Raw genomic sequence first — 23,369 nt, forward strand, 5'->3', positions numbered from 1 at the left:
TGATGACATTCAGCCATTGTCTGCTCAGGGACCTCTCCTGGACGAGGTGGAGGAAGAAGAGGAGGAGGAGGATGATGATGGAGATGATTACTTAGGGGAGGAGGATGCATCTCGTGGGGCAAGTGAAAATGTTGGCGTGGCAAGGTCTGGTACAGGGTTTGTGCGTGACTGGAGGGATGTGGATTTGCCAGAAAGTGCTCCTCCAACCAGCACTCGCAGTGCATCATTGACACCGGGAACATTGGCCCACATGTCAGATTATGCCTTGCAGATCCTAAAAAGGGACCCCCGCATTGCCAAAATGATGAACGATGATGACTACTGGTTGGCCAGCATCCTGGATCCACGCTATAAAGGCAAATTACAAAACATCATGCCACAGGAGAACCTTGACCTAATATTGGCTAATAAACAAGCAACTCTGGTAAATCGGTTGGTTGAGGCATTCCCAGCACACAGCAGCGGTGATGGTTCTCACACGAGCCGTACGGGCCGGGGGCAGCTTGGCAGAGGTGTTCATGGTGCACACAGCAGAAGTGGCGTTGGAGACAGGGGTTTCATGACAATGTTGTGGACTGATTTTTCAAGTACCGCTCACACAACTGGTAATACTGCATCGATGGAAAGTGACAGGAGACAGCAGTTGTCAACTATGGTTACAAACTACTTTTCCTCCCATATCGATGTTCTCCCACACATGTCATTCCCCTTTGACTATTGGGCCGCTAAACTGGACACCTGGCCTGAATTGGCACAATATGCCTTACAGGAGCTCGCTTGCCCAGCTGCAAGTGTGCTATCGGAAAGAGTCTTCAGTGCAGCTGGATCAATCCTGACAGAAAAAAGGACCCGTCTGTCAACCCAAAATGTGGATGGTCTAACCTTCATGAAAATGAACCATGCATGGGTTTCCAAGGATTTTGTCCCACCTTCCCCTGATGACACATAGGGTGACAGAAAAATGGCTTGATTTGGTCCACCTCTTCCTGGGACTTGACCTATTTCGACCTTTTGCAACAGCTGAATGTCCAACATCAACATATGCCACTTTCTAAAACTCCCTAACTGTGCTGCCTCCCCCCCATGGCCGGGGTCACCACCTAGCGCACGACACTGTGCGAGTGCCGTTGCCCTGGACAGGTGGGTAGGCCGACTCTTGGGCGCAGGCACTGGCACAGGGTCCCTCATAGTGCAATCAAGTGTCTCTGACGGTGGTGGTGCACACCCGCCGTGAGACACACCGCCGTACTATGAGGGGCCCAGTGCCAGTACCGACGCCCACGAGTGGGCCCCCCTTGCTTGGGCAGGGCCCCAGCATTTGCAATCTTTACCTCTCCCTGCTCCTCCGCTGTGTAGTCTGGGCCGTCAAATCCATACTGTGCCTGACACCGTCTGAGCCTGCCTCCTGATGTATAGACATATATTTTGAATGTGTACGCTATCCATACATGTTATCCGGGGATACGGTACCCTTTCTCACCTTTGTGCAATCACGTGTAATCCATACTGGGCATGAGAACGGCTGGCGAGCTGTTAAGCAAGCTATAGCACCTGTGGTTTGCACACGTAAGTTTTTCATTTTTTCAGGAATGACGGTTAGGCCTAATTCCGGAACTGCGGTTGACCTGCACTTACTGGGAAATCATCGTTCGCGGGTAATAAGTGTAATCAGTGATCCCCATCACTAACGTTGTTCAGCGGGTTATCTGCACCTGTAAGCGACAAACGCTGGCCTTTTCAGTGTAGCGCACATGCAGCCACGGACATGTAAGGGCATGACACACCAGTTATTGGCCAATCTCATGTGCCAGAGCCTCACGTGTCCCTCTAGTAAGCCGGACTCGGACCGCGGGGCATGACGGAGTCTCTTTCGTTAACGGAATTAAGCTTGCAATGTGTGCATCTTTTCTGTAGCTGGCATGGTTGAGGTTTCCCAGGTGGAGTCGAATTTAACCATAGGCTCCACTCCTGGTGGTGCCCTTCTGGACATTCCTTTAAGGTTCAGCTTTGCAACCATACTGCCCACGTAAAACAAACACTTTGCCTTCATGAACGCTGTTTGGAGGGTCATGACTCGTGGGAACAACGCCGCCCAATCAGTTAACCTGCTAGAGAGATCCTTCGTTGCTCCCAAGCATGACATCACACTCCCTAGGAGGAAGGTAATGCCACTGTGGCGACCGTACTCCTGGGGGCGACACAAGTGCACTGATGCCCAGCCACTGCTCGATGAATCTGCTGGTACATTGACCCAGACCACTACATTCCCCTCGCACGCTACACGGCCTGAATCTGACCCTGATGAAACTCAGGTTACCCTTCCCATATACAGTTCCATCTTACACGGTGACAAAGAGGAAGTTGCAGATGAAAGTGCAGGTTCGGCCCACCCGCCATCAGACACACCACCGTACTATCAGGGGCCCTGTGCCAGTGCCGTCGCCAACGAGTGGGCCCCCCCTGCTTGCTCAGGATCACAGCACTTGCAAGGTTGAAATACTGTGCAGTGAGATGGAAGATGGGGACGACGAGGAGTCCAGACTAGTACAGGGATTCCCTAGCGAGGAGACTTATTTGATTGTTTTCAATGTTGGGACAGCAATTTTTGGGGAGCACTATACTCTGGAGAATGATAGATGGGGCCCACCATACACTGGAACATTCCAAAGGTGGACATCAGACACTGGAGCAGCATTTACAGGGCCCATTATACACTAGAGCATTAGAAATGGGGCCCATTATGTTTGGAGCATTATTTGGGCCCATAAGACAGTGGAGCTTCATCCATGGGGACCAACATATACTGTAGCATTATGTGGAGCTCATCATATACTGTTTCAAACATTGTATGGGACCAATGATTCTGTATGGAGAAATAGATGGGCCTCGTCATGAGATGTAAAAAGTGAAGTATTTTTCATTGTACTATACCGCTATTTCTCTGCCGTATCGGAGCACGATGAGCTGTGGTATGTGTTAAAGGGGCGCTCTTTCGCCCAGGGCACATGAAAACCTGGAGCCAGCCCTACCCCCCCACAACTTTAGCCAAATAACCCCCATTTTTCAGTGCGTAACTTGTATTATGAAGTTAATTAAGGTTGACAAGCTTAAGTAAGAAGAATTGATGCTTTTGGCATTCAAATGGGCACTGTAGGTGTGTTTCCTGTCCTCCTCTCACTGCCGACTTTTATTCCCCATTGACTTACATTGGGTTTCGTGACGACCCCGACTTTTCCCTATAATCGGCCGATCTTGCTCGACCCGACTTTTGGAAAAGTCGGGTTTCACGAAACGAAACTCGACCCTAAAAAACCAAAAGTCGCTCAACTCTACTGTGGGGTACTCGGTACCGGGCCGCTATCAGTGGGATGTGTCACAGCAGCGGTGACCCGGACCGTGGCCCTGGGCTCCCAAGTAATAGGAAGATGTGAATGTAGTTAATGGAATAGTTCGTGACGCCACCTGTGGTGTTCGGCAAGGGAGGTGTTAAGCCGACGCTGCAGACAGATCCTCCGGGACAGATGGTGTGGTTCAGCAATGATGTTATAGCCCTCCACAGGCAGGGCTGGTGTCCCAGGGCAGGATAGGTGAAGAGACACTTAGATGGTGTAGTGTTTGGCGCAGGGGATGTAGCAGTGCCAGGCGGACGGACGCAGAAAGGAATGGAGGACACCAGGGCATGTAGTTCCAAAGCTTTACTCACAGTCTGTACTGCCCGATTCTGTGCCATGTCCTCCGGGTCAGGGACTCAGTCAACCTCCAGGCAAGATGGAAAACTCCCTTCCAACACTCCGCCAACTTATGTGCCTTTTCTGAACGTCTCCTCTATAGCGCCTTTAAGTGTGAAGATCTCCTAGTACTGAGTTACACTGGAGTTCCTCCTGACAGATGTTCCCAAGAACTCTACTTGTACGGCAGACAGCTGTAGCCTGCTTCGGGGACTCTCTACTCCAGAGTCCCGGCTCTCTATCCGTGTTGCTGTTGTGCCCCCAAGTCTTAGATGGGAGTAGTGCATTTACAGCCCACTACTCCATCGTGTCTGCTGCAGAACCATTAGTGTCCATACAACCTCGGGGACCGGGCCCCGGTCTCGTGCTTAGAACTTCTAGGCAGCGTTCTTCCTCTAACCCATGTCCTCTGTGTTCCCTTTCACTCCTACGTTCCGTACTTGTCTTTTCCTTCTATGGAAGCTCAGGCTTCGGTTCAATGTCTTTCTTCTTCTTTCCTTTCCCGTGCCAGCTGGCTGAGATGACTGAGGCAGCTGCAGCACTCCTTCCTCCATCCCTCTTCCAGGGATCCCCACTCCTCTCCGAGTGGCTTACTGAGCTGACCTACTGACTCAATCCCAAAACCTTCTTGCTCTTTTATATGTATTCTCAACTCCACCCACCTCCCAGCACGTTTAGTGTTCCAAGCAGGGAACCACCAAAGGTGCTCTGCTTCTCTCTAAGCAAGGAGCCGCAATGTGGTTTTGCTGAACTCTATTGTGTGGGGTGCGAGTGTTGGAGCGTGGTCAGGAGCCTCCAACTTACCTGGATGGTGGGGCACCACACCTTAGGAGAAGGTGCAGTACCTCTGTGGCGACTGAGCCTCAGGGGCGTCACATTCTTGCATTGAGGTCTCCAAAGATGAGAACTTTACCCAGGCCCTGATAGTGGGCGGCTTCTCTTTGTAAGATCTCGAAGCAGTCTGGATTGAATTAGGGTGACTCTGGTGGTGGTATATAGGTGGCGCAGAGGTGGACATGAGACTGAGAGGTGAGGATGGAGCTGCTGATCCTGATCCATATGTGGCTGCCTCCTCTCTTCACCGGTTTGATGTACTGGTGGAGCTCCTCTTTATACCAAATCAGTATTCCTCCTGAGCTCCGGCCCTGTTTGATGTTTTTATTTTTCAGGGCAGGGACAGAGATTTCTCTGTATCCGATGGGCACCAGTGATTCGCTTTCAGCTCTGGTCCATGTTTCCAGGAGGATCTGAATGTCTATATTTCTCAGTCTTTGTATAAAGTCAGGGTCATTTTTTTTTACATCCAAAGGCCAAGGTGTTGAGACCCTGAATATTCCAGCTGCTGATTGTAAGTGAAGTCATTTTTCAATATATCTTGTGTGTATATACCTTGTAATGAGTATGGCTGTGTAGGACACACCAGATCTCTGACTGATTTATTAATGTCTGCAGTGCCCATTTGCAGTACACAGAATAATACAGTAGCGGTCAGCCAATGTACAAGAGGGGTGACATCACACCCGCACTGACATTATATGTTCCAACTATTGGATATAACAATCCTAAATGTCAATATCAACTCTTTAACCCCTTCACCCCCAAGGGTGGTTTGCACGATCATGACCGGGCCAATTTTTACAATTCTGACCACTGTCCCTTTATGAGGTAATAACTCTGAAATGCTTCCAGGGATCCCGGTGATTCTAACAATGTTTTCTCATGACATATTGTACTTCATGTTAGTGGTAAAATTTCATTCAAATAACTTGCGTTTGTTTGTGAAAAAAATGTAAATTTGGCGAAAATTTTGAAAATTTCGCAATTTTCTAACTTTGAATTTTTATGCCCTTAAATCACAGAGATGCGGCACACAAGATACTTGATAAGTAACATTTCCCACATGTTTACTTTACATCAGTACAATTTTGGAACCCAAATTTTTTTTTGTTAGGAAGATATAAGGGTTAAAAATTGACCAGCGATTTCTCATTTTTGCAACACCATTTTATTTTTACAGACCACATCACATTTGAAGCCACTTTGAGGGGTCTATATGATAGAAAATACCCAAAAGTGACACCATTCTAAAAACTGCACCCCTTAAGGTGCTCAAAACCACATTCAAGAAGTTTATTAACCCTTTAGGTGCGTCACAGGAATTTTTTGAATATTTAAAAAAAAAAATGAACATCTAACTTTTTTTCACAAAATAAATACTTCAGGTTTAATTTTTTTTATTTTACCAAGGGTAACAGGAGAAATTGGACTGCAAAATTTATTGTGCAATTTGACATGAGTACAGTGATGCCTGATATGTGGGGGGGAACCACTGTTTCAGCGCATGGCAGAGCTCAGAAGGGAAGGAGCACCGTTTGACTTTTTCAATGCAAAATTGGCTGGAATTCAGATTGGACACCATGTAACGTTTGGAGAGCCCCTGATGTACCTAAACAGTGGAAACCCCCCACAAGTGACCCCATTTTGGAAACTAGACCCCCCAAGGAACTTATCTAGATATGTGGTGAGAACTTTGAACCCACAAGGGCTTCACAGAAGTTTATAACGTACAGCGGTACAATTAAAAAATCATATTTTTTCCACAAAAATGATTTCTTCACCCCCAATTTTTATTTTTCCAAGGGTAAGGGGACCCTAAAAGTTATTGTGCAATTTGTCCTGAGTATGCTGATACCCCACATGTGGGGTTAAACCACTATTTGGGCACATGGCAGAGCTCGGAAGGGAAGCAGCGCCATTTGACGTTTTTGGCTGGAATTGAGATCTCACACCATGTCGCGTTTGGAAAGCCCCTGCTGTACCAAAACAGTGGAAACCCCCCACAAATGACACCATTTTGGAAGCTAGACCCCCCCAAGGAACTTATCTAGATGTGTGGTGAGCACTTTGAACCCCCAAGGGCTTCACAGAAGTTTATAATGCCCGGGCATGAAAATAAAAAAATCGTATTATTTCCACAAACATGATCAATTAGTCCCCAATTTTTTTATTTTCCCAAGGGTAACAGGAGAAACTGAACCCCAAAAGTTGTTGTCCAATTTGTCATGAGTACGCTGACACCCCATATGTGGGAGAAAACTACTGTATGGGCACACGTCGGGGCTCGGAAGGGAAGTAGTGACGTTTTGGAATGCAGACTTTGATGAAATGGTCTGCGGGTGTCATGTTGCCTTTGGAGAGCCCCTAATGTGCCTAAACAGTGGAAACCCCCACAAATGACCCCATTTTGGAAACTAGACCCCCTAAGGAACTTATCTAGATGTGTGGTGAGCACTTTGAACCCCCAAGTGCTTCACAGAAGTTTATAACGCCCGGGCGTGAAAATAAAAAAATCATTTTTTTCCACAAAAATGATATTTTTGCCCCCAATTTTTTATTTTCCTAACGGTAACAGGAGAAATTGGACCCCAAAAGTTGTTTTGCAATTTGTCCTGAGTAGGCTGATACCCTATATGTGGGGGTAAAACACTGTTTGGCGGATGGCAGAGCTTGGAAGGGAAGGAGCACCATTTGACTTTTTCAACTCAGAATTGGCTGGAATTGAGATCAGACGCCATGTTGCATTTGGAGAGCCCCTGATGTGCCCAAACAGAGGAAACCCCCAATTCTAACTCCAACCCTAACGCTAACACACCCCTAACCCTAATCTCAGCCCTAACCCTAGCCCTAGCCCTAACCCTAATGGGAAAATGGAAATAAATACATTTTATTTTAATTTTATTATTTTTCCCTAACTAAGGGGGTGATAACGGGGGGTTTGATTTACTATTTATAGCAGATTTTTATGTTTGGCAGCTGTCATACGCTAAAAGACGCTTTTTATTGTAAAAATAGTTTTTGCATCACCACATATTGAGAGCTATAATTTTTCCGTATTTTGACCCACCGAATCATGTGAGGTCTTATTTTTTGCGGGACGAGTTGACGTTTTTATTGGTACGATTTTCGGGCATATGACTTTCTTGATCGCTTTTTATTCCGATTTTTGGGACGCAGAATGAACAAAAAACAGCATTTCATGAATTTCTTATGGGGGGGTGCGTTTACACCGTTCCACGTGAGGTAAAATTGATAAAGCGGTTTTATTCTTCGGGTCAGTACAGTTACAGCGATACCTCATTTAGGTCTTTTTTAATGTTTTGTCGGTTTTATGCAATGAAAACTATTTTATATAAAAAATAATAATTTTTGCATCGCTTTATTCTGTGAGCTATAACTTTTTTATTTTTTCCCTGATGATGCTGTATGGCAGCTCGTTTTTTGCGGAACAAGATGACGTTTTCAGCGGTATCATGCATATTTATATGCGTATTTTTGTTCGCGCGTTATTGCACTTTTTGTTTGGCGGTATGATAATAAATCATTATTTTTTGCTTCGTTTTTTATTTTTATTTTTTAAGGGGTTCGCTAAAGGGATTAACTAATGGGACAGTTTTATAGGGCAGGTCGTTACGGACGTGGTGATACCTAATATGTATACTTTTATTGTTTTTTTTTATTTCCAAAAAATGGATTTATTGGGAGAATTTTTTTTTTTTTCTAATTTATTTGGTGATTTTTTAAAAATTATTTTAACACTTTTTTTTTTAACTTTATTACATAGTCCCAGGTGGGACATCACTGTCCTGTGACAGATCGCTGATCTGTCACATCACAGATCACTGTGACAGATCAATGATCTGTCACAGGCAATGCTGCAGACTTCCTCATGCCTGAGCTTTGCAGGCACTGAGGAAGTCAGCTCCCTGCAGGCCCCCGAAGACCCCCGCCGCCATCTTGGATTTGGGGGCCTGCAGGGAAGGAGCCCGCCGCAGCAGCGCTGCACTTTGCGCTGGCGTGGGGGGCTCAGGGAAGCACGGAGGGAGCCCCCTCCCTGCCGATGCTTCCCTTTAACCCCCGGTACACCGCGATCATGTTTGATCGCGGTGTGCAAGGGGTTAACGTGTCGGGGGCGGTCCGTGACCGCCCCTGACACATTGTGCCGGGTGTCAGCTGTGATAATCAGCTAACACCCGGCCGCGATCAGCGGCGCTCACCATGTGGGCGCCGCTGATCGCGCTAGACGTACTATCCCGTCCATGGGCATAGGGGCCCGGGTCCCATGGACGGGATAGTACGTCTGATGTCAGGAAGGGGTTAATAAACCTTACCGTACAACTCAGGAAAAGAAGCCAAACCAGAGGCTTCTCAGCTAGCCAAATCAGATCTCCTGATTTGAACTGATGGGGAGCAAACACTCCAAAACACGGTTGTAAATTGAGTGTGTGATTTTGGCTTCTTATCCTAAGTCACATGGCAAGGCTAGTTAAAGGGTCGATATTGACTTTTAGAATTGCTACATCCAATAGGTGCCACTAAAGTTCAAGGCCTCTACCTCTCTGCAGTGGTTATTTTTATGTGAAAAGAAAACATAGAAAATGTAAAATCTAATCTCCTCACTCTTTCAGCTACTTTTCTATTGTGGGCAACCCCACCTTCTCCTTCTCGAGGGTGACCAGACATTGCAGAAATCCCTCAAATTTAGAACTTTCCATTATCTCAATAAAATTAATAACTGGAACTCCACTATTACCATTTTGCCAGATACAAACCTATGCCTCTTAGGCCTGTTTCACACATCAGTTTTTGTCCATCAGTCAAGATCCGCCGTTTTGCAAAAAAAAACGGATCCGCCATTTTGCTTGGCGGCGCCGTTTTTTTTCCCATTGAGTTGCATTACCGGCGGATCTTGACGGACGGCCATCCGTTGGATCCGTTTTTTTGCGGATCCGCCAAAATTTTGACGTCCGCCGACATGCCCGAATGGAGCATGTAACGTTTTTTTGGGCGACAGGATCCGCACTTCTCACTGCGCATGGCTGAAAGACTTCACTCAGCCTGAAATTTAACCCTAGACTGTTCTGGCGGCTGGAAAAAATCTCTCTCTTTCTCTCTCTCTCTCTCCTCTTCCCCAGGCAGCGGTTCCTTTAAAATTATTCCTTTCACGGATCCGTTAAAATAACGGTCCGGTGACAAATGTTGTGGTCAGTTCAGAAACTGATCCGTTGTCGCCATTTTAGCGGATTTTGACTGAACACAAAAACTGATGTGTGAAACAGGCCTTAGGAGTTTGAAGAGTGCAACAACTCTGTCCTTATTGCAAAACCCTGCCCTGTTCACCAATAGTCCTGTAAATCTTTTGGGCGCGTTCCTCATCTACATACAGGTGCCTCTCCCTATCAGCTTGGTGCAATTTCCTTATTTCTCCTACAAATTTGCCTCCACATAATTATATGACACATAATAATAATAATCTTTATTTTTATATAGCGCTAACATATTCCGCAGTGCTTTACAGTTTGCACACATTATCATCACTGTCCCCGATGGGGCTCACAATCTAAATTCCCTATCAGTATGTCTTTGGAATGTGGGAGGAAACCGGAGTACTTGTTTCCTTTAAGCAACATTCATTTATATTTCAAGTACACCATCTAATATATACCTCTAGACCCTGCCGCTGTAAGCTATGTGGAAACAGTAAGATCCTCCTATACTAAAAACATTAGCATTCAAAAGTGCAGAAGGTGATGTAGAAGAAGGATATCATGGATTCTCTAAAAGGGATCATCAACAAATTCCTCAAACTTTGTGACTTTGCTGATGTCTGAGGCTGATCACTGGAGGCTTCTCCCTGCCTTGATCCTTGACTAGCAAGTCTCTCCCTATACACACATATGGTGAGAGACATATCAGTCGAGTGGACTGGTTTGGGAAGAAGCAACCTTCCTTGGACTAGATCTCCAGAGACACTTAGTTCAAAGTCAACTTTTTAAAGTATGTTTCATTTGAAATGGCACAGCACATTGCTACTATAGTGCAGTTAGATTATAATTCATGCAGCCCATGGTTTGACCTGCATGATCAGATGATAGGTTGCCTTTAAAGGCACTACTTCCCAGTCTCCTGACGTCCATGTTGCTGGGGTGCATGTACTCCACCTTGAATGACAGTTTTAATTAAAAAGAATCATCCTCCTGCTGAACTGAATGTGCTTCTGTAACTGTCAGTGCGCTTGTTCTAAAATATGCACTGTTATCTGTAAATCTCTATATATAAAAATGAGTGTATGTACTGTATGTATGTGTGTGTATGACCAACCAATCACAAAGCATCTTTCACGTCACCAGAGCTGTTCAAAAGAAGCTGAGCTGTGATTGGTTGCTATGAGCAACAGTTTTCCTTGCAACCAATCACTAAGCATCTCTCATTTCACCAGAGCTGGTTAAAAGAAGATGAGCTGTGATTGGTTGCTATGAGCAAGTTTTCCCTCTTGACAACACCTCAGCAGACACTGACATGGTGTGAGAAATCTGTCTTTCCCGGGAACAGGAACACAGAGCACATGGCAGAAATGAATCCCCCCCTCCCGTGGATCATTGCTATGCAAGTTAGGACAAATCCACTCAGCGTTTTGGTACTGACCCCAGGCCTTTCTTAACCCCTTCACTACCAAGGGTGGTTTGCACGTTAACTTCTGGGCCAATTTTTACAATTCTGACCACTGTCCCTTTATGAGGTAATAACTCTGAAACGCTTCCATGGATCCCGGTGATTCTGACATTGTTTTCTCGTGACATATTGTACTTCATGTTAGTGGTAAAATTTAATTCAAATAACTTGTGTTTATTTGTGAAAAAAATGGAAATTTGTCGAAAATTTTTAAAATTTCGCAATATTCCAAATTTGAATTTTTATGCCCTTAAATCACAGAGATACGGCACACAAAAAACTTAATAAGTAACATTTCCCACATGTTTACATCAGCACAATTTTGGAACCAAAATTTTTTTTTGTTAGGAAGTTAAAAGGGTTAAAAATTGACCAGCGATTTCTCATTTTTGCAACACCATTTTATTTTTACGGACCACATCACATTTGAAGCCACTTTGCGGGGTGTATATGATAGAAAATACCCAAAAGTGACACCATTCTAAAAACTGCACCCCTTAAGGTGCTCAAAACCACATGCAGGAAGTTTATTAACCCTTTAGGTGCGTCACAGGAATTTTTTGAATATTTAAAAAAAATTAACATTTAACTTTTTTTCACAAAAAAAATACTTCAGGTTCAATTTTTTTTATTTTACCAAGGGTAACAGGAGAAATTGGACTGCAAAAGTTATTGTGCAATTTGTCTTGAGTACGCTGATACCCGATATGTGGGGGGATCACTGTTTCAGCGCATGGCAGAGCTCAGAAGGGAAGGAGCGCCGTTTGACTTTTTCAATGCAAAAGTGGCTGGAATTCAGATCGGACGCCATCTCGTGTTTGGAGAGCCCCTGATGTGCCTAAACAGTGGAAACCCCCCACAAGTGACCCCATTTTGGAAACTAGACCCCCCAAGGAACTTATCTAGATATGTGGTGAGAACTTTGAACCCACAAGGCTTCACAGAAGTTTATAACGTACAGCGGTACAATTAAAAAATCATATTTTTTCCACAAAAATGATCTTTTCACCCCCAATTTTCATTTTACCAAGGGTATCAGGACCCTAAAAGTTATTGTGCAATTTGTCCTGTGTACGCTGATACCCCACATGTTGGGGTAAACCACTATTTGGGCGCAAGGCAGCGCTCGGAAGGGAAGGAGCGCCATTTGATGTTTTTGGCTGGAATTTAGATCGGACACCATGTCGCGATTGGAAAGCCCCCGATGTACCAAAACAGTGGAAACCCCCCCACAAATGACACCATTTTGGAAACTAGACCCCCCAAGGAACTTATCTAGATGTGTGGTGAGAACTTTGAACCCACAAGGGCTTCACAGAAGTTTATAACGTACAGCGGTACAATTAAAAAATCATATTTTTTCCACAAAAATGATCTTTTCACCCCCAATTTTCATTTTGCCAAGGGTAACAGGACCCTAAAAGTTATTGTGCAATTTGTCCTGAGTACGCTGATACCCCACATGTGGGGGTCAACCACTATTTGGGTGCATGGCAGAGCTCGGAAGGGAAGCAGCGCCATTTGACGTTTTTGGCTGGAATTGAGATCTCACACCATGTCGCGTTTGGAAAGCCCCTGATGTACCAAAACAGTGGAAACCCCCCACCAATGACACCATTTTGGAAACTAGACCCCCCAAGGAACTTATCTAGATGTGTGGTGAGAACTTTGAACCCCCCAGTGCTTCACAGAAGTTTATAATGCCTGGGCGTGAAAATAAAAAAATCATATTTTTTCCACAAGCATGATCTTTTAGTCACCAACTTTTTTATTTTCACAATGGTACCAGGAGAAATTGGACCCCAAAAGTTGTTGTCCAATTTGTCCTGAGTACGCTGACACCCCATATGTGGGAGAAAACTACTGTATGGGCACACGTCGGGGCTCGGAAGGGAAGTAGTGACGTTTTGGAATGCAGACTTTGATGGAATGGTCTGCGGGTGTCATGTTGCCTTTGGAGAGCCCCTAATGTGCCTAAACAGTGGAAACCCCCACAAATGACCCCATTTTGTAAACTAGACCCCCTAAGGAACTTATCTAGATGTGTGGTGAGCACTTTGAACCCCCAAGTGCTTCACAGAAGTTTATAACGCCCGGGCGTGAAAATAAAAAAATCATTTTTTTCCACAAAAATGATATTTTTGCCCCCAATTTTTTATTTTCCTAACGGTAACAGGAGAAATTGGACCCCAAAAGTTGTTTTGCAATTTGTCCTGAGTAGGCTGATACCCTATATGTGGGGGTAAAACACTGTTTGGCGGATGGCAGAGCTTGGAAGGGAAGGAGCACCATTTGACTTTTTCAACTCAGAATTGGCTGGAATTGAGATCAGACGCCATGTTGCATTTGGAGAGCCCCTGATGTGCCCAAACAGAGGAAACCCCCAATTCTAACTCCAACCCTAACGCTAACACACCCCTAACCCTAATCTCAGCCCTAACCCTAGCCCTAGCCCTAACCCTAATGGGAAAATGGAAATAAATACATTTTCTTTTAATTTTATTATTTTTCCCTAACTAAGGGGGTGATAACGGGGGGTTTGATTTACTATTTATAGCAGATTTTTATGTTTGGCAGCTGTCGCACGCTAAAAGACGCTTTTTATTGTAAAAATAGTTTTTGCATCACCACATATTGAGAGCTATAATTTTTCCGTATTTTGACCCACCGAATCATGTGAGGTCTTATTTTTTGCGGGACGAGTTGACGTTTTTATTGGTACGATTTTCGGGCATATGACTTTCTTGATCGCTTTTTATTCCGATTTTTGGGACGCAGAATGAACAAAAAACAGCGTTTCATGAATTTCTTATGGGGGGGTGCGTTTACACCGTTCCACGTGAGGTAAAATTGATAAAGCGGTTTTATTCTTCGGGTCAGTACAGTTACAGCGATACCTCATTTAGGTCTTTTTTAATGTTTTGGCGGTTTTATGCAATGAAAACTATTTTATATAAAAAATAATAATTTTTGCATCGCTTTATTCTGCGAGCTATAACTTTTTTATTTTTTCCCTGATGATGCTGTGTGGCAGCTCGTTTTTTGCGGAAAAAGATGACGTTTTCAGCGGTATCATGCATATTTATATGCGTATTTTTGTTCGCGCGTTATTGCACTTTTTGTTTGGCGGTATGATAATAAATCATTATTTTTTGCTTCGTTTTTTATTTTTATTTTTTAAGGGGTTCGCTAAAGGGATTAACTAATGGGACAGTTTTATAGGGCAGGTCGTTACGGACGTGGCGATACCTAATATGTGTACTTTTATTGTTTTTTTTTTATTTCCAAAAAATGGATTTATTGGGAGAATTTTTTTTTTTTCTAATTTATTTGGTGATTTTTTAAAAATTATTTTAACACTTTTTTTTTTAACTTTATTACATAGTCCCAGGTGGGACATCACTGTCCTGTGACAGATCGCTGATCTGCCACATCACAGATCACTGTGACAGATCAATGATCTGTCACAGGCAATGCTGCAGACTTCCTCATGCCTGAGCTTTGCAGGCACTGAGGAAGTCAGCTCCCTGCAGGCCCCCCGAAGGCCCCCGCCGCCATCTTGGATTTGGGGGCCTGCAGGGAAGGAGCCCGCCGCAGCAGCGCTGCACATTGCGCTGGCGTGGGGGGCTCAGGGAAGCACGGAGGGAGCCCCCTCCCTGCCGATGCTTCCCTTTAACCCCCGGTACACCGCGATCATGTTTGATCGCGGTGTGCAAGGGGTTAATGTGTCGGGGGTGGTCCGTGACTGCCCCTGACACATTGTGCCGGGTGTCAGCTGTGATAATCAGCTAACACCCGGCCGCGATCAGCGGCGCTCACCATGTGGGCGCCGCTGATCGCGCTAGACGTACTATCCCGTCCATGGGCATAGGGGCCCGGGTCCCATGGACGGGATAGTACGTCTGATGTCAGGAAGGGGTTAATAAACCTTACCGTACAACTCAGGAAAAGAAGCCAAACCAGAGGCTTCTCAGCTAGCCAAATCAGATCTCCTGATTTGAACTGATGGGGAGCAAACACTCCAAAACACGGTTGTAAATTGAGTGTGTGATTTTGGCTTCTTATCCTAAGTCACATGGCAAGGCTAGTTAAAGGGTCGATATTGACTTTTAGAATTGCTACATCCAATAGGTGCCACTAAAGTTCAAGGCCTCTACCTCTCTGCAGTGGTTATTTTTATGTGAAAAGAAAACATAGAAAATGTAAAATCTAATCTCCTCACTCTTTCAGCTACTTTTCTATTGTGGGCAACCCCACCTTCTCCTTCTCGAGGGTGACCAGACATTGCAGAAATCCCTCAAATTTAGAACTTTCCATTATCTCAATAAAATTAATAACTGGAACTCCACTATTACCATTTTGCCAGATACAAACCTATGCCTCTTAGGCCTGTTTCACACATCAGTTTTTGTCCATCAGTCAAGATCCGCCGTTTTGAAAAAAGAACGGATCCGCCATTTTGCTTGGCGGCGCCGTTTTTTTTCCCATTGAGTTGCATTACCGGCGGATCTTGACGGATGGCCATCCGTTGGATCCGTTTTTTTTGCGGATCCGCCAAAATTTTGACGTCCGCCGACATGCCCGAATGGAGCATGTAACGTTTTTTCGGGCGACAGGATCCGCACTTCTCACTGCGCATGGCTGAAAGACTTCACTCAGCCTGAAATTTAACCCTAAACTGTTCTGGCGGCTGGAAAAAATCTCTCTCTTTCTCTCTCTCTCTCTCCTCTTCCCCAGGCAGCGGTTCCTTTAAAATTATTCCTTTCACGGATCCGTTAAAATAACGGTCCGGTGACAAATGTTGTGGTCAGTTCAGAAACTGATCCGTTGTCCGCCATTTTAGCGGATTTTGACTGAACACAAAAACTGATGTGTGAAACAGGCCTTAGGAGTTTGAAGAGTGCAACAACTCTGTCCTTATTGCAAAACCCTGCCTTGTTCACCAATAGTCCTGTAAATCTTTTGGGCGCGTTCCTCATCTACATACAGGTGCCTCTCCCTATCAGCTTGGTGCAATTTCCTTATTTCTCCTACAAATTTGCCTCCACATAATTATATGACACATAATAATAATAATCTTTATTTTTATATAGCGCTAACATATTCCGCAGTGCTTTACAGTTTGCACACATTATCATCACTGTCCCCGATGGGGCTCACAATCTAAATTCCCTATCAGTATGTCTTTGGAATGTGGGAGGAAACCGGAGTACTTGTTTCCTTTAAGCAACATTCATTTATATTTCAAGTACACCATCTAATATATACCTCTAGACCCTGCCGCTGTAAGCTATGTGGAAACAGTAAGATCCTCCTATACTAAAAACATTAGCATTCAAAAGTGCAGAAGGTGATGTAGAAGAAGGATATCATGGATTCTCTAAAAGGGATCATCAACAAATTCCTCAATTTTGTGACTTTGCTGATGTCTGAGGCTGATCACTGGAGGCTTCTCCCTGCCTTGATCCTTTCGACTAGCAAGTCTCTCCCTATACACACATATGGTGAGAGACATATCAGTCGAGTGGACTGGTTTGGGAAGAAGCAACCTTCCTTGGACTAGATCTCCAGAGACACTTAGTTCAAAGTCAACTTTTTAAAGTATGTTTCATTTGAAATGGCACAGCACATTGCTACTATAGTGCAGTTAGATTATAATTCATGCAGCCCATGGTTTGACCTGCATGATCAGATGATAGGTTGCCTTTAAAGGCACTACTTCCCAGTCTCCTGACGTCCATGTTGCTGGGGTGCATGTACTCCACCTTGAATGACAGTTTTAATTAAGAAGAATCATCCTCCTGCTGAACTGAATGTGCTTCTGTAACTGTCAGTGCGCTTGTTCTAAAATATGCACTGTTATCTGTAAATCTCTATATATAAAAATGAGTGTATGTACTGTATGTATGTGTGTGTATGACCAACCAATCACAAAGCATCTTTCACGTCACCAGAGCTGTTCAAAAGAAGCTGAGCTGTGATTGGTTGCTATGAGCAACAGTTTTCCTTGCAACCAATCACTAAGCATCTCTCATTTCACCAGAGCTGGTTAAAAGAAGATGAGCTGTGATTGGTTGCTATGAGCAAGTTTTCCCTCTTGACAACACCTCAGCAGACACTGACATGGTGTGAGAAATCTGTCTTTCCCGGGAACAGGAACACAGAGCACATGGCAGAAATGAATCCCCCCCTCCCGTGGATCATTGCTATGCAAGTTAGGACAAATCCACTCAGCGTTTTGGTACTGACCCCAGGCCTTTCTTAACCCCTTCACTACCAAGGGTGGTTTGCACGTTAACTTCTGGGCCAATTTTTACAATTCTGACCACTGTCCCTTTATGAGGTAATAACTCTGAAACGCTTCCATGGATCCCGGTGATTCTGACATTGTTTTCTCGTGACATATTGTACTTCATGTTAGTGGTAAAATTTAATTCACATAACTTGTGTTTATTTGTGAAAAAAATGGAAATTTGTCGAAAACTTTTAAAATTTCGCAATATTCCAAATTTGAATTTTTATGCCCTTAAATCACAGAGATACGGCACACAAAAAACTTAATAAGTAACATTTCCCACATGTTTACATCAGCACAATTTTGGAACCAAAATTTTTTTTTGTTAGGAAGTTAAAAGGGTTAAAAATTGACCAGCGATTTCTCATTTTTGCAACACCATTTTATTTTTACGGACCACATCACATTTGAAGCCACTTTGCGGGGTGTATATGATAGAAAATACCCAAAAGTGACACCATTCTAAAAACTGCACCCCTTAAGGTGCTCAAAACCACATGCAAGAAGTTTACTAACCCTTTAGGTGCGTCACAGGAATTTTTTTTTTTAAAAAATTAACATTTAACTTTTTTTCACAAAAAAAATACTTCAGGTTCAATTTTTTTTATTTTACCAAGGGTAACAGGAGAAATTGGACTGCAAAAGTTATTGTGCAATTTGTCTTGAGTACGCTGATACCCGATATGTGGGGGGGATCACTGTTTCAGCGCATGGCAGAGCTCAGAAGGGAAGGAGCGCCGTTTGACTTTTTCAATGCAAAAGTGGCTGGAATTCAGATCGGACGCCATCTCGCGTTTGGAGAGCCCCTGATGTGCCTAAACAGTGGAAACCCCCCACAAGTGACCCCATTTTGGAAACTAGACCCCCCAAGGAACTTATCTAGATATGTGGTGAGAACTTTGAACCCACAAGGGCTTCACAGAAGTTTATAACGTACAGCGGTACAATTAAAAAATCATATTTTTTCCACAAAAATGATCTTTTCACCCCCAATTTTCATTTTACCAAGGGTAACAGGACCCTAAAAGTTATTGTGCAATTTGTCCTGTGTACGCTGATACCCCACATGTTGTGGTAAACCTCTATTTGGGCGCAAGGCAGAGCTCGGAAGGGAAGGAGCGCCATTTGACGTTTTTGTCTGGAATTGAGATCGGACACCATGTCGCGATTGGAAAGCCCCCGATGTACCAAAACAGTGGAAACCCCCCACAAATGACACCATTTTGGAAACTAGACCCCCCCAAGGAACTTATCTAGATGTGTGGTGAGAACATTGAACCCACAAGGGCTTCACAGAAGTTTATAACGTACAGCGGTACAATTAAAAAATCATATTTTTTCCACAAAAATGATCTTTTTACCCCCAATTTTCATTTTACCAAGGGTAACAGGACCCTAAAAGTTATTGTGCAATTTGTCCTGAGTACGCTGATACCCCACATGTGGGGGTAAACCACTATTTGGGTGCATGGCAGAGCTCGGAAGGGAAGCAGCGCCATTTGACGTTTTTGGCTGGAATTGAGATCGGACACCATGTCGCGTTTGGAAAGCCCCTGATGTACCAAAACAGTGGAAACCCCCCACCAATGACACCATTTTGGAAACTAGACCCCCCAAGGAACTTATCTAGATGTGTGGTGAGAACTTTGAACCCCCCAGTGCTTCACAGAAGTTTATAATGCCTGGGCGTGAAAATAAAAAAATCATATTTTTTCCACAAGCATGATCTTTTAGTCACCAACTTTTTTATTTTCCCAATGGTACCAGGAGAAATTGGACCCCAAAAGTTGTTGTCCAATTTGTCCTGAGTACGCTGACACCCCATATGTGGGAGAAAACTACTGTATGGGCACAAGTCGGGGCTCGGAAGGGAAGTAGTGATGTTTTGGAATGCAGACTTTGATGGAATGTCTGCGGGTGTCATGTTGCTTTTGGAGAGCCCCTGATGTACCTAAACAGTGGAAACTCCCCACAAGTGACCCCATTTTGGAAACTACACCCCCTAAGGAACTTATCTAGATGTGTGGTGAGCACTTTGAACCCCCAAGGGCTTCACAGAAGTTTATAATGCCCGGGCATGAAAATAAAAAAAATTGTATTTTTTCCACAAACATGATCAATTAGTCCCCAATTTTTTTATTTTCCCAAGGCTACCGGGAGAAACTGGACCCCAAAAGTTGTTGTCCAATTTGTCCTGAGTACGATGATACCCCATATGTGGGAGAAAACTACTGTATGGGCACACGTCGGGGCTCGGAAGGGAAGTAGTGACGTTTTGGAATGCAGACTTTGATGGAATGGTCTGCGGGTGTCGTGTGCGTTTGGAGAGCCCTAATCCTAGCCCTAATCCTAACCCTAGCCCTAACCCTAGCCCTAACCCTAGCCCTAACCCTAACCCTAACCCTAGCCCTAATGGGAAAATGGAAATAAATACATTTTCTTTTAAATTTTATTATTTTTCCCTAACTAAGGGTGTGATAACGGGGGGTTTGATTTACTATTTATGGCGGTTTTTATGTTTGGCAGCTGTCACATGCTAAAAGAGACTTTTTATTGTAAAAATAGTTTTTGCATCACCACATATTGAGAACTATAATTTTTCCATATTTTGACCCACCGAGTCATGTGAGGTCTTATTTTTTGTGAGACGAGTTGACGTTTTTATTGGTAACATTTTCGGGCACGTGACATTTTTTGATCGCTTTTTATTTTGTTTTTTGGGATGCAGAATTTACAAAAACCAGCGTTTCATGAATTTCTTTTGGGTGGTGCGTTTACGCCGTTCCGGGTGCGGTAAAATTTATAAGGCGGTTTTATTCTTCGGGACAGTACGGTTACAGCGATACCTCATTTAGGTTTTTTTTTATGTTTTGGTGCTTTTATGCTATGAAAACAATTTTATATAAAAAATAATTATTTTTGCATCACTTTATTCTGCGAGCTATAATTTTTATTTTTTCGCTGATGATGCTGTGTGGCAGCTCGTTTTTTGCGGGAGAAGATGACATTTTCAGCGGTACCATGGATATTAATATGCGTCTTTTTGATCGCGCGTTATTGCACTTTTTGTTCGGCGGTATGATAATAAATCATTTTTTGCTTCGTTTTTTATTTTTATTTTTTAAGGGGTTCGCTTAAGGGGTTAACTATTGGGACAGTTTTATAGGGCGGGTCATTACGGACGCGGAGATACCAAATATGTGTACTTTTATTGTTTTTTTTTTTATTTCCAAAAAATGAATTTATTGGGGAATATTTTTTTTTTTTTTAATTTATTTAGCGATTTTTTTAAAATTATTTTTACACTTTTTTTTTTTTTTTTACTTTATTACAATGTCCCAGGGGGGACATAACTGTCCTGTGACAGATCGCTGTAATTGCCTTCAAATGCTCTGGTACTGACCCCAGGCTCTCTTAAAGGGATCTCCTGTACAGAAGTTAGGGCAAATCCCTCAGCACTCTGACTCTGGCCCCAGGGTTCTATTAAAAGGATCATTGGTATGCAAGTCATGGCAAATCCACTCAGTGCTGTGGTTCTGATGCCAGGCCTCTCTTAAAGGGATCCACAGTATGGAAATTAGGACCGTTCCACTCAGCACTGTGGTTCTGACCCCAGGGTCTCTTAAAGGGATCCCCGGTATGGAAGTTAGGGTAAATCCTTCAGCGCTCTGATTCTGACCTCTGTCTCTCTTAAAGGGATCATTGGAAGTGTTAGGCATCTGGTTTCTGCGTCTGCTCTGCAGGAATCCTGAGCCTCACATCCTGCGGTCTCCTGCTGTCTATCTACTGCTGAGAAGATTACTTTGCAGCAGACCGCTCCAGAGACTAAGTTCTGTGCTCCAACTGGGCATGCTCACGAGGCTATCTCCCATTGGAGATTGGGAGTCATGTGCCCAGGTCCTGCTCCAGATCTCATTGGTCCATCTCGGAGATCTGGAAGGTCCCGCACGGCTATAAAAAGCGCGCATGACCGTTCAGCCATGCGCTAGTATAGACTTTTCAAGCTAAATGTGTGAATGGTGATGGATGTATGACTCTGGTGACAGACTCATTTGAAACCCCTTCCCTCTGATATTACGCATGTGGATAGGGAATTAGTGCAGCAGTCAGCGCCAGTCAGTGGCAAGCCTTAGGCCACTGTGCACACCGCACCTCTGCGCTAGCGTCCGACATTGCGACTGCTTCCTAGCCTTGTCGACTAGCGGCCGTGCCCTACGTCGCGCTGCAGTTGCAGCCCTTCTTGGCATCCGCAGTAGCGACGCCGCACACACGGTAGGTCTAGACGGACGCAGCTCCTCTGCCTTGGGTCCTGCTCCTGTGACCAGATACCGTGTGTGCATTTCCCTGGGGTGTGTGACACTAACAGGCTCAGAGTTTTCGTATGTTTATGTTGCGGCGCCTCTGTGTATCAACAGAGCCCGCTTTGCGCACCTCGGGTGAAGTCTAACCCGTGCGCATTATACCGCCATATCGCTCGTCTGTCATTACCTAGCAGCGGTGTAACACCTACTGCACGGTGGACCCCGAGCGGCGAACGCACTTTATTATTTATTTTTATTTAGTGCGTTCCGCCGTTCCTAACAATATACTAGCGCCAGGGTCTGGTTAGTAATGGCAGATCAGCAGTGACTCCTTCAGTGCATTCGCCAGCTAGAGGGCCAGTTGGCTACTCTTGAGAGTGCTATCGCAGCGGTGAAGTCTTCGGCGGCTGCTGTACAGGCGATCACAGAGGCGGTTTCACGTATATCCATGTCCTCCCTTGCACCGACAGTTTCCCGCCTCCTGTTGCCCAATAAATTTTCTGGTGATTGCGCCTCCTGTAGGGGTTTCATGAGCCAGTGCTCTATCCAGCTGGAGTTACTGGCTGAGCGATTCCCTACGGAACGTAAGGTGGGGTTTATTATTTTCCTTGTGTCGGGCAGGGCGTTGGAGTGGGCCACGCCACTGTAGGAGCGTGGTGACCCTGAGATTCGGACCGCTGCTCAGTTCTTAAAATCTATCAAGCAGGTTTTCCTGGGACCACAGGTCACACACGATACCTCTCTTCAGCACCTTACATAACTCAGGGATCCCTCTCGGTCAGCCAGTAAGCCGTTCGTTTTCGGACACTGGCATCCGCGCTGGAGTGGTCTGATAGAGCCCTCATCCCTGTGTTTTAGAGAGGTTTGGCTGAGCATGTTAAGGATGCTCTATCTACCAGAGAGGTTCCTGCAAGTCTGGAGGAGCTGATTGCCATTGCCACCCGCATTGATCTCCGTTTCTCGGAGCGCAGGCTGGAACGTGCTCAATCCAGATGGAGGGTTACTCCGGATCCCAACCTCTTTGAACCTCTGGAATCACCCGAGCCCGAGTGTTCACTCCCAGAGCCCATGGAGGTGTCTCGCGCCAGTCTCGAGGCACGTCCGGCACTAAGCTCCACTTGCGGCTACCACTGTCAGCACTCTGTTCCCCAGGATAACGGGGCCCCGCAATGGCCAAACTCTGTGCCGCCGGGCAAGACCTTTGTCCCCCCTCGACTTCGGCCGAAGTTTCTCGCATGGGCACACGCGTCCAGGGCGGGTGGTCACTGTGGCTACATGCAGACCACAAAACTCCTGGCAGGGTCGTATTGGTGGCCGCACAGGGCTCGGGACATTAAAAAATATATTCGGGCATGCGCCTCATGTACTCGGGATAGCCTCCTTAAACAGAGAGTGGAAACGTCCGTCTACACACCGCGGCATTCCACTTCAACCTATGCTCCGGGCGGTTTTGCCGCTCCCGTTTTCTCCCACGTGTCCCTTCTTAAACCTGGTGATCTTGCCGCCTCTGATACCTTCCACGTGTCCCGGTTTTCC

The sequence above is a fragment of the Dendrobates tinctorius genome, unplaced genomic scaffold, assembly GCF_039654945.1.
Source record: "Dendrobates tinctorius isolate UK_male_01 unplaced genomic scaffold, ASM3965494v1 ptg000004l, whole genome shotgun sequence".
Lineage (NCBI taxonomy): Eukaryota > Metazoa > Chordata > Amphibia > Anura > Dendrobatidae > Dendrobates > Dendrobates tinctorius.